The sequence below is a fragment of the Bombus flavifrons genome, chromosome 16, assembly GCF_040668555.2.
Source record: "Bombus flavifrons isolate JBK064 chromosome 16, iyBomFlav1_principal, whole genome shotgun sequence".
NCBI classification, from domain to species: Eukaryota; Metazoa; Arthropoda; class Insecta; order Hymenoptera; family Apidae; genus Bombus; species Bombus flavifrons.
Window position 1 is genome coordinate 1944977 of NC_138457.1, and position 10971 is coordinate 1955947.

Below are 10971 nucleotides of genomic sequence, written 5' to 3' on the forward strand. Positions count from 1 at the left end.
TAGTTGCCTATTTGAACGTTACAATTTTTGTGTTTAGCAAGTGTTTTAGCGATTGATAAGAAGTGCTAGATGCTGGATAAAATATAAAATCTGGTTATTCGAGAGTCGACTTGTAAATTTTCTATAAAATGGATTTATTCAGAGTAAATATTTTATACTTGCAAATGTTAAGAATTACAAACTTCCTGTGAATTATTTTAATCTAATAACTTTGTTCTGTCTCTAGGATGGGCCAAACCGCAACCAGATAGATTATTCCACATGTGGAAGTAAGTCGTAGAAACCAGTACAGTTTTCTTATTTATTTTTCTTTTTTCTTATTTTTATTATATCTTTCGTCACTAATGTACTACTTGCATTTACATATTTATATTCATGTAAGAGTGATGTTATATGTATTTATGTTTTAGTTTTAATTAAATATATTGATTATAGCTTTTTATATAAAGGTTATATCGTTCTTCCCATTTTATTTTCTTCCGCTAAAAAGTGCTTTCATCAAAGATGATGCTTATTGAGAACCAAAAATAAAGTCGGTCATCGATAATGGTTACTAATAACAGAACTTAACGTATAATTATTTCTCTAATTGAATATTATGTTCTTATAAAATAATTATGTTTTAGTTAATATTAATTATTCTTCGAATCTCGTATTGTATTTATCTGATAGATAGTAATTTTTTACGAAATTTGTTTAAGTATCCTCCCCTGATCCACTTCGTGATACACAAAGAGGCTTCTTCCAGTAACACAATTCTTCATAAATTCTTTTCCATGCTGTTATGGTAAGTTTTTTTCTTACTTCTTTTTTATTATCTACTATTGCTGTATTATATGTTATAATGTCCGCATTTTAATCGCAAAATGCGTTGTTTCATTTTAAAAAAGTGATACAGTATATTTATTCAATCAAAAATTACGAATGAAAAAGTGCAAATCTCAGTTCTTAGATTCTGTTGTAAGTCATTACAATTAGATATGGACATGATTTAAATAATATGCCGAGTCTGATATCTACAAAATCGTCTAAAACTTTCAATTTTTATATGTATTTCATATGTATCTATTTTACTATACATAGAAATTTATTATACATAGAAACCTAACCTCAATATTTAAACAGTGGCGAAACGATAAGCGGTAGAATATCTCACGTGAGATTGATGTTATCAAAAAAAGTTTTAACAAAAATTGTTTAGTTCGAACGAAGGCATCACATACGGTGCAAATTACTTTTTTGTAGATCCAGTAGTAGGGTTCCATTTCAGCTTCATTTTTGCAAATGGAACCATATTTTTTTTTAATACATTCATCGATCTATCTTTGTATTCCTTATGAAAAAATTAAAAAGATCTGTTAGTTCACTAGATATCTTAACTTGAATTCGTCGTATGAAAGCCAGGTAAGCGGTATTGTGTTTACGCTGAAACAAACAAAAGACAAGGACAACGTAAACACAAGAGAACCGTTTCGCGTCCTATGTTTATCTTTCATACGACAAATTAAACGGAAGACATAATCTAAATTAACGGTTTTTCGACATAAGCAGGTTAATACTTTTTTGTATGATATGAAACGTTACGTTATCGGTTACACTACTGTTGTTTACAAAGCACGAGTTTCGACTGATTGGTAGACAAAAAAGAATTATAATAGCAACGAAGAACCGATTTGGAAAAACGAACCTTTTGTTTACCTCTAAATCTCTCATCAAACAGGTCATATTGTAGGATGTCAACATACTTTCCGCGGTGAACGTATGTATATATTTTTCACATATATTGTTTTAATATATTTATTAACTATACTTATTGTTATATATATTTATATTGTAGTATGTAATTATCTTTTTTGTAGATATAAACGCACAAAAGATATATGGATGTTAACATTATTTCGTTTAACGGAATCATCGAACAACACGAACAATTCTTTTTTACAATCAATTCTCGTTGAGAATTTTAAGTAACTTCATTTGGCGTGGTACAATAACTTGGTTTATAATAATTTACATTATGTTGATTCTAGTTGAATCTAATGCTTCAATCTAAAGGGTAATTTCTTTTTAGTCTGCGGATCTGGTCCATCGTGTCAAGTAGTTGGGTGATTAATGGGTTGTGGTGGTTGTTGACTCTTGTGTTATGTCTGCTCCTGAACTTGTATATTTCTTCTTCGACTGTGGGTATCTTGAGGTCGCGGTGAATTGTTTCGTTGGTGACATACCAAGGAGCATCTATTAGGGATCTTAGTGTTTTTGATTGAAATCGTTGAAGGATTTCTATGTTGGAGTTACTCGCTGTTCCCCATAGTTGGATTCCATAGGTCTAAACACGTTTTAGTATGGCTTTATATAGCATTATTTTGCTCTGAGTGCTTAGTTGGAGCAACGGCCAATGAGCCAGTAGAATATTTTGAGTTTGTCCTTGAGTTGCTTCGTTTTGTTTATGAGTTAATCTCCTATCCAGGGTTATGCCCAGGTATCTGACTGTGTCCTTGCTAGGAATTGTTGTATTGTTGATGGTGACCTGGGGGCAGGTTTTTTTCGGAGCGTGAAGATTACATGTGTGGATTTTTTTTCATTTATTTTGAAGCGCCATTTGCGGAACCACTTTTCTATAGAGTCGAGACATCGCTGGAGAGTGGATGAAGCAATTATCGGGTCTGCGTGGGAAGCTAATAGCGTTGTGTCATCAGCAAATGTTGAAGGGTGAAAATACGAATAGAAAGTGAAAGAAAAGCGAAAAGAAGTCTGGAAAGGGAGAGAGGTACGAATCAGAAAACTAGAGGAGAAGAGGTTAGAAAGGCAAAAGCGCGGCAAACAAAGAAGTAAGTAAGGCAGGTAAACAAGAGATGGCGTTAAACAGAAGAAGACAAACGAATGCGGGTAAGGCGGGAGGCAAGGATGACTTCAAAAACACTGGAGAGGTACAGCTTGACAGAAAAGAAGTCACCAACCAGGGAGAGAGGAATGGAGGTATTGATGGAAAGAATAGAGAGGATGGAAAGAGGATTTAGGCGATGATAAGAGAAATAAGAGGGATATTTGAATATCTAATTAAATCTACTGTTTCGATCTAGCGGGTAGTGCCTCTTCAGCCTGCGGATCTGGTCCGACGTATCAAGTAGTCCAGTAATTAGGGGGTTTCTGTGTTTGTTGACTCTTTCGCTATATCTGTCGCTATATTTTCCTATTTCCTCTTTGACTATTGGTATCTTGAGGTCGCGATGTATTAGTTCGTTGGTGACATACCAGGGTGCATTTATGATGGATCTTAGCGTTTTCGATTGGAAGCGTCGAAATTGGAATTACTTGCTGTTCCCCATAGTTGGATTCCGTAGGTCCAGACAGGTTTTATTGCGGTCTTATAGAGGGTAATTTTATTCTGTGTGTTTAGTTTGGAGCGTTGGCCCGTGAGCCAATAGAATTTTTTTAGTTTGTCCGATAGTTGCTTCGTTTTGTCTGTGATGAAGTTTTTCCAGGTCAATCTCCTGTCCAGGGTCATGCCCAGGTACCTGACTGTGTCCTTGCTAGGAATTGTTGTATTGTTGATGGTGACCTGGGGGCAGGTTTGTTTTCGGAGCGTGAAGGATGCTAATACCGCTGTGTCGTCAGCAAATGTTGCTATTGTTATCTCTGTTGATATTGGTAAATCGGCAGTGGAGATGGAGAACAGCACGGGTCCGAGGACACTACCTTGCGGTGCGGTATGCCAGATCCTATTGGGAATGTTGTGGAAGTGGCGTCTAAGTATTTAACCATGAATTGTCTATTGGTTAGGTAGGACTTTAGGATGGTGTAGTAGGTGTGTGGTAGGATTTTTTTAAGTTTGTATAGTTGCCCTTCGTGCCATACTTTGTCGAATGCCTGTTGAATGTCTAGGAATACCGCTGAGCAATATTTTTTCTTTTCAAGGGTTTGGCTGATAATGTGTGTTATGCGATGGATTTGCTCTACTGTTGAATGTTGTTTCCGAAAACCGAATTGATGATCTGGGAGTGTTTTCAAATCCTCTAGGAGTGGAAGGAGTCTATTCGTAAGCATCTTCTCGAATAGTTTTGACAAGGTAGGTAAAAGACCAATTGGGCGATAGGAGCTAGTTTCTTGCATTGGTTTTCCGGGCTTAGGGATGAGAGTAATCAGTGAAATTTTCCAGGCCTTAGGAAAGTATTCAAGGCGAAGAATTGCGTTAAAAATCGATGTGATGAGTGCAATCCCTTTTATGGGAAGTTCCTTCATTGCTTTATTCCCTATTAGGTCGTGCCCCGCTGCTTTCTTGGGATTTAGGCGACTGATTGATTCGATAATCTCTGCAGAAGTGCAGGGTTCAATAGGAGGAGACATTTGGAAGGGAGAGCCTGCACATTTAACGCAGCGGAAATTACGGTTGCAGTATTTCTGCGTGTGACCGTACCTTTGTTATCTTTTATATTGCACTATCTCTTTTTTATAAGAGGAGGTTCGAATTTGACTACTGAATTCATTAATCTATTGATATTATATACTTGTTTGTTATTTGGCTTTTGTTTTAAGTCTATGAAAAATAAGGATAGCTGGTTTTTCGAGATTCTATGTCTTATGTTGCTGATGTTTGTTACTTCGTGGCCATGATTTAGGAGTTCGGACTTCAGTTCGTCCAAGTTAGTTGAGTGGTGGATGTTGCGTAATACCGCTCGAAAAGGTCTTTCTTGTTTAAGTTGATACTTGTGGTAGTTTGCGTTTACGGTTTTTAGTAGCTTAGTTAGTTTTCTGTACGATTCTGGATTAGTCGGCAGAATTTTGATTTGGTTATTGTTTATTTTAAATTTGTAACCTTCTTTGTTAATATCTTTCTCAATGGACCTTACCATTGTTTGAATGTTAATGACGTCGTCAATGAAGATAGGTGGGGGGGGGGCGATTTTTACGTGTATTTTGGTTAGTTGTTGTCTCAGCTGTGTCCATGGAGTCGTTTGTGGGCTCTAGTATTGCGTATCTGTTATAGGTAGTTACACCACTTGTTGTCTGTTTGTTTTGGCTAGTGATTGCGGTTGTGTTAACTATTTCTAGCTTACGCTTTTTGATGCTTTTAGTCTCGAATGTTAGGAGGGACATATTGTCCTTTTGCTATGGAGGAGGAAGAGCGGAGCAGTCATGGTTTTGCCCAAGAGAGCCTGGTCGGGATACTTGGGCCATCTTCGATCTGGTTAATTCTATTTAAAATAATAGTCGAGAGGCTATGATTCGGATCAGAGATTAGGAGCGTTGTATTTTCCACTGGTTAGTTAAGAAACACTTGGATTAAGTTAGTTTCGAATCGCTTTCGACGGATGGGCGTCACGTGTTTGTTGTGAACTTCGCAGGGTACTAGACACCCGTCTGCACTTAACAGAAAACTGGACCGCTCTGTTTGGATTTATTTTGTTATGGGCATCTAATAAATCCTCTTCGGTGATCCTGCAGTCTCTTCCGCCATCGTCGCCGTTACCATCCTTTACAATTCTATCTCTACTCTCCGCTGGCCTAGTCAGGAAGAGCTCGTCCACTATGGATCGGACCCTATCCACGTAGAGGCCATCTGTTCGGACTCTCCGGGCTATTCTGGACGTAATAGCCCTATAAGGCTTCCTCCTATAGCTCGCTCTCCTCTCCTCTAGCAGAGATATACCCTTTTTCTCCGCCAATTGCTATACCTCGGTTTGGCTCGTTGCGGAAACGCCTCTACTCCTTGCCTCCTCCTGCTCCTTAGGAGTCATTTGGGTGACCACCGTTTTCTTATCATGTCGCCCCCCACTCATCTTCGCGTTATTGTCGATCTACTGTCTGACTCTCCTGATTCCTCTCATATTTTCTATGTTTAATTTCTCCAACGTTAGGTCCCCCTTGCTGGTACCAATTGCTCGTACCCCCTTCTCATCACCCTCTCCATATTTAGCGAAAGTACTTCCAAACTTTTCATCAGCCCCTTCACATTCCGAAGACCTAGTGTTGGAGCACTACTTTTGTCCGCAGAGGACTCTGGTAGTCAGCCGCCAGCTGTTGAGAGGTAAAGTAGGAAATAGCGGAGCATTTACCGCAGATATATCTGCTCGCTTTCCGAATCGTTGCAGTCTGGTTCAAATAGCGAGTAGTAAATACTTCACATAGAAACTGAAATAATGACACTGTAGTTTCAGTTGTGTGGATTGTCCATCGCCGAGATATTCATATCTCCTCTGATGTTCGTCTGTATCTGATGTGGATTTCTTTTTCTGATAGCTGCGTGAGTTTTGATATGAGTGGAACCTTTGACTGAAATTATTCAAACTAAGGGTCGGTAGTCGGTAGTTAGCCGACAGCTCTCGAGAGGTAAAGTAGGAAATAGCGGAGCATTCTCCGCAGATATTTCTGCTCGGTTCCTGAATTCTAAAAATTATTGGGTATTATCCTTTGACTTCGAAGTAGGAGAATTGTTTACTGCTTGAAGTTTCCTTAAATCCGGTTTAATTGCGACGCATCGGTAGTAATGATGTGTCTTATGTTTTTAGTTTATGTGTGTTGAAATTCGCCTTTATTGGTTGCGATTGTAAAATTGCGTCCTTTTATGCGTTTTCATTTTTCTTTTATAATTTTTTAATTAATGAGACACTCCATTTTCCTTCCTAGCTTCCTCGATACGGTTGATTTGTTGATGATTCTTTACATTTAATATTTGTGTAAACAGCGCACTTCTCGTCTCCCGTGGCAAAATTTCTTAAGCGGTCGTGTATCATCGAATTCATCATAAGAATTACATTGAACTGAATTGTATTTAAGATGATAAAATCAGTAGCAACTCAAACACCTTCACTTGTTAAGCTTTCAAAAGAAAATCTCTCTTACGTTGATTAAGTAACTGACAGCTGACAGTTTCTGGCAGCGATAGGCTATGCGCATAACAGCCAGCTATTTAAATTATTACATAACAGTTACTGCGGTTTATTTTTATGTAATATGTTTCGTTTTACTGTATAAGCTATTATTTTTTTACATTAAAATTGTTTGATTATATAGGAAAAACGTAATCAAATATTTCAATAACTTTAGACAATAATTTAAGATTTATCTCTTTATTTAATCTCTTCATGGCCATATTTTATTATATACAAGGTGATAGATCCTTCGTTATAGTATCAATAGAGAAATATATTTTTTTTTTATTTACAAGTACGTTACAATCAATTCTCGCATTGAAAATTTGGTGTAAATTTCTCTGGCGTGGCGCAGTGACATGGCTAATTATTTAGAATAAGTTAATACACTTATTAACTGATTGTAAGTAAGTGTAATTTATAAATAAGCATAATTTCTAAATAATAATATTATAAATACGTAAATATTACTTGTTAGAAATATCTAGCTAAATCTAGTGCTTAGGTCTAACGGATAGTGTTTTCTTAGCCTGCGGATCTGGTCCGACGTATCAAGTAATTTAGTAATTAGGGGTTTCGATGTTTGTTAACTCTTTTGATATATCTATTACTACATTTTTTTACTTCTTCTTTCATCGTGGGTATCATGAGATCGCGATGTATTGCTTCGTTGGTAACATACCAGGGTACATCTATTAGGGATCTTAGTGAATAGAGAAATATAACGATATTTTTGAGTTTGTACGAAAATCTCAAGAAACTTGAACAGAATCACCATTTTACAAACAGGGTTTACAGCTGAATATTCTGAACAACTTTCTTCCATACATACTTATAAGCCATGGTTTACATTATTTTTCGAATTATTCGGAAAATTATCCCACCGCTAGGCCTTAGTTTTCGAGCTGAGTTTGGTTAGAGGCAAGTAACGTGTGCGTTTCAGGACCCGACCTTTTGGTCGACCGCGCCATACCTCGAGTAAGAACACAAACTGCCTTCGTATCTAGGTGTTCGTATTCGATTCTCGTCTACTTCTCAGCACCCCTTGCCCGGCGAACAGCGCGCATAGATGGGCGGCGCGCTACTTAAAGAAACCTTGTCCTCCTCTTGCGGGTCATTGGACAAGTTGAATCAACCTTTTCGGGCGGCAGCTCGCTTAGCCGATGCCACGCGATGCGTGTGTCACGTAAACCTAAGGGTTGGTTGATGAAACAAGAAGGTTGAGTCGTAACACAACTACTGTCTTTATTTTATAACCAACTTTATTTACTAGCACAGCACAGTTTGACAATAATTGCAGAGATGTTCACTGTTCGAAGGTTTTGTCTATTTCTCCCTAGGTGTTTTCGTCTCATTACGGAGGAAAGCTCGGTGTGGGTGTGCCCTTTTTAATTAACAACGCGAATTCGCTGTTCGCACCTTCCGTTAGGAAAAGTGAAAGTAACGATCCACGATGCCAATTGGTTATAGGTCATGTTAATAAATGAAGATAGGAGGAGAAAGCCTCCTACGAACGTGGCTAGTAGGTAATATTGTTTATGGGAAAAACCAGCTTTTTCGTTAGTCAAGTATTGGCTTTTTCCCATTAGGTAACTACCTGCTTTTCCCGTAATTGGTAAGGACGTATAACAACCTAAGGGCTGTTTCAAGGACCATCCATAAACAGATATCAGAAATAATAAACTTAAAAAGTTTAAGTTTATGGTGGGTCCCTGGGGTGATTGAGGGTTCGCGTTACACGTGCATCGCGCCGCACCGTTACCAACGGGGAACACGTGGAGGCGGAACTGCCAGAATATAGCTCGGTCCCAGAAGGTTAACTCTCCAGCCGATTATCTCTGCATCGTCTCGGCACCTGTTTGTGTGGGTAATGCCTGCACCGAGTGTCGCAGGTTTCTTCTCCGGCTCACACGTTTTGCGTTTTGTTCTGCGTCCTGGTTTCTTGTTATCGTTGTTTTCCCTGTTCTATCCTGTTTATTGTCCTATTTTTCCAATCCGTTGTACTGTTTGTTTGTGTCTGTTTGCTTCACTGTGATCCGTCCTTTAGTCATTACTATTTCTACTATTTGTCAGGTTCTCTGCTCCGTTCAGGTTCAAGTTGCGCTGGCCTGACACTTCGGTTCGGGAGCTGGTTTGTCTGTGCACCTGGTTGCATTGATCTTTTTTCTGGAGGTTTTCTGGAGGTATTCCTTTCAAAGCTGTATTTTTCTTCTACTCCTTTGCATGTAGAATGCTCCTTGCGTACTGCATACTTGCATACTGACGGAAGTGAGGATATACGTTTTTTGTGACAAACTCCCATTTTTCCTCCGACCAGGGCAAGTCAAGAACTTCTATAGCGTTCCGCAGCTTCCGTCTTGTTTACTGCACTTAATATCTCCGTATTCTTGCTCTGGGCTGATCCGGTGCTTTGCTCCAGCCTCCCGGTCAGGTAACTATTGTGGAGCAGGAGCTCCTCCACGATTCCCCGCATGTCCTTGAAATGCCGCATGCTTGTAGCTGCCTGATCCTTATTTACCTTCTTGCTCGGGTCGAGACAGAATGCTAGGATCTTAGAATTTTTGTTTCTCTTACCGCGTCCTACAGATACAAGGAATTTAAAAGCTATGTGTAATTTGTATATAGTATATAAAATTATATAAAATATTTGTATTGATATGTAAAATAGCTCGAGCGACACAGCTCCATGCAATGCCTCCGACATCTCCGTTTGAAACGCCTGAGCTGGTCCATCTGGCTCGTTGTGACATTGAAGCAAATCGGATAGGCATAAGTCAGGATAGGATTATTGCCAGCAATTTGTACAAAAGAAGACTACACTTTGCGCAGAGATGCTTTGAGAAGAACGAACCATTATTTGCTATAAAAGTCTTTTCTGATTTATTTTACGTTTGTGTCTTAATGTGCTGTGTAATCTGTAATTTTCAATACAAATATATATCGGGATATTTGACCATTTTCTTATGCGGAATGGATAGGGGCTATTGCCGGTAATAGGAAATCAGCGAGAATATTGAATATCACATCACGGTTGAAATTTAAATGTCTAGACATGCACAGTCCGAAAGCGATAGATTCGCACTTTCTAGTATGTATACGGAACTTTCAGTTACCACAGTAAACCATAATGCGATCGAAACCTTCCTGTAGCTTGGAATTAATTTTGGAAGAATACATTTCCGTCGCGTAAATCAGGAGACCATTAGCAAATACCAACGCGAATAGGTTAAAGTCGCTATTGAGACGGAAGAGGCTCAAGTTACGACTAAAATACAAATTAACCAGGTTGGAGGTTTTGAACGTTCCCTGTTGCAGCCCGTCATTCACCCCGAAGACGACATTCGAGCTTGCTATCCAATGAGACAACTTTCAGAGATTCTGGACCAAATCACCTGAACTAGATGTTTAAGGAAACCGTATCTTATCAGCATTTACAGCAAACCGTTCCGATCGAAACATGTCAAAAGCCCTTTCCAGGTCTATGAGTAGAGTTTTGCTACCAGCAGACATCTGACACGAATTTTATTGTTGCGTGGACCTTAATGTATTTGAACCGGAAGCCAAATTGCTGATCGGGAGGAATGGATGCCTCTTTACAATGAAACAGTATGACTGTCTGTATCGCCCTCTCAAAGACCTTACTAATGGATACTCTGCAAACAGCAAACTCATTGATCTGTACCTGGCTGGATTAGGTTTGTTCTTACCCTTTCCCAGCAAGGGAACCACTTTCCCCATCTTTCATATCTTAGGAAAATACGCACGTATAAGATATCATTAAAGATCAAGACGAAGAAGAATGTGTATCTTTGCGGGAGCTATATTGGTACTGCGTTGAAGATATCGAAGCCTTATAACCTATTCCCGTTCAGAAACTTAAATTGAATCGTTAATGAATCTACCGATGTGAAATAATTCTCTGAGACATCGGAGCCGTAGCGGTTACCAACCCTTTTTCCTCGGGTGAAGCTACAGACATTGTTTCAACGGCCCCTATTCAACGAAGATCTGAATATTCAAGGTTATATAATTTGGGATCTGAGAATATCATCACACACATTTCGGCGCACACCTTCGAAATTTGTACCCAGTAGTCTTGTGG

The 10971-nt window shown here is 38.7% G+C and overlaps 1 long non-coding RNA gene across 1 annotated transcript; it reads left to right on the top strand.

Annotated features, from left to right (window-relative positions):
- The first annotated feature begins 225 nt into the window (after window positions 1-225).
- Window positions 226-1403, top strand: LOC138188484 (uncharacterized). Its single transcript, XR_011175515.1, has 3 exons — window positions 226-269; window positions 702-787; window positions 1246-1403. It is a non-coding gene; the product is annotated as an uncharacterized LOC138188484 (long non-coding RNA).
- Window positions 1404-10971: the final 9568 nt, after the last annotated feature.